The sequence below is a fragment of the Staurois parvus genome, unplaced genomic scaffold, assembly GCF_062004578.1.
Source record: "Staurois parvus isolate SC_StPar_1 unplaced genomic scaffold, SC_StPar_1.0 ptg000931l, whole genome shotgun sequence".
Classification (NCBI taxonomy): Eukaryota; Metazoa; Chordata; class Amphibia; order Anura; family Ranidae; genus Staurois; species Staurois parvus.
In genome coordinates, this window is record NW_028318727.1 from 2003696 (window position 1) to 2005037 (window position 1342).

The following is a 1342-nucleotide window of genomic DNA, read 5'->3' on the forward strand; positions in this document are numbered from 1 at the left end:
AAATAGTGCCCCATCAATGGTATCAGTGAAGGAATAGTGCCCCATCATTGGTGTCAGTGGAAGGAATAGTGTCCCATCATTGGTGTCAGTGGAAGGAATAGTGCCCCATCATTGGTATCAGTGGAAGGAATAGTACCCCATTGTTAGCATCAGTTGAAGGAACAGTGTCCCATCTTTTGTGTTAATGGAAGGAATTCTGCCTCATTGTTGGTGTCAGTGGAAGGAACAGTGCCTCATTGTTGGCGTCAGTGGGAGGACTAGTGCCCTATCGTTGGTGCCAATGGAAGGATTAGTACCCCATCATTGGTGTCAGTGGAAGGAATAGTACCCCATTATTAGTATCAGTTGAAGGAACAGTGTCCCATCTTTTGTGTCAATGGAAGGAATTCTGCCCCATCATTGGTGTCAGTGGAAGGAACAGTGCCTCATTGTTGGTGTCAGTGGGAGGAATAAAGGCCCATTGTTGGTATCGATTAATGGAATTGTTCCTCAGTAAAGAAGTAAACCGGAGAACAACAATCTTCACCAGCGACCACTAAACAGACTTTACAGGGATCCCACGAGACATAAGCAATTGTATAAATACAAATTTTATTACAATTTCTTGGTACATAAAAACATCCAACACAATAAAATCAAGTGAGAACAAAGATACCCTCTACTGAATTGGTGTAGACGCCAATCTATTGGTATGTACGCGTTAACAAAAGATGAGCGGAATATACAGTATGCATAGGCATGCTTGTCCAAATCCAGACACGTCAACGCGTTTTGCAGAGATAGCTTCATCAGGACAATGAGGGTTTACAAACTAGATTATAACCAAGAAAGAAAAACAATGACAGCTTATATACAAATATAGTATGGAAATGAACTTGTATTTTCAAGTACAATATTATATCAGCTAGAGCGTGTGTTTAAAATGTATACTGACCCAAAATGGTTCTGGAAAGTCTGACAGGCGGATATAGAGACAGAGCTTAGGTGATGGAGTGGAAGGCAAGAGAATCCCTCTATCGGCATATTATATCAGTATGCGTACCTTAAACACAACAAAGCAAAAGAAAAAAAAGAATTTTCATTAAACTTTTATTAACCCATATAGGACCCCAGCCACTAGACCACTGGTCTCCACATGTCCCCTATATCGCACAAAGGGAGGGGGAAAAGGGAAGGAATTGTGCCCCATCAATGGTGTCAATGGAAGGAATCGTGTCCCATCGTTGGTGTCAATGGAAGGAATCGTGTCCCATCATTGGTGTCAATGGAAGGAATTGTGCCCCATCGTTGGTGTCAATGGAAGGAATTGTGTCCCATCATTGGGTCAATGGAAGGAATTGTG

The 1342-nt window shown here is 42.0% G+C and overlaps 1 long non-coding RNA gene across 1 annotated transcript; it reads right to left on the reverse strand.

The window, feature by feature from the left end:
- Positions 1–569: 569 nt before the first annotated feature.
- On the reverse strand, positions 570–1044 carry LOC149441956 (uncharacterized). Its single transcript, XR_016307258.1, has 2 exons — positions 935–1044; positions 570–811 (listed from the first exon to the last, which is right to left on the reverse strand). It is a non-coding gene; the product is annotated as an uncharacterized LOC149441956 (long non-coding RNA).
- Between the last annotated feature and the right edge of the window lie 298 nt (positions 1045–1342).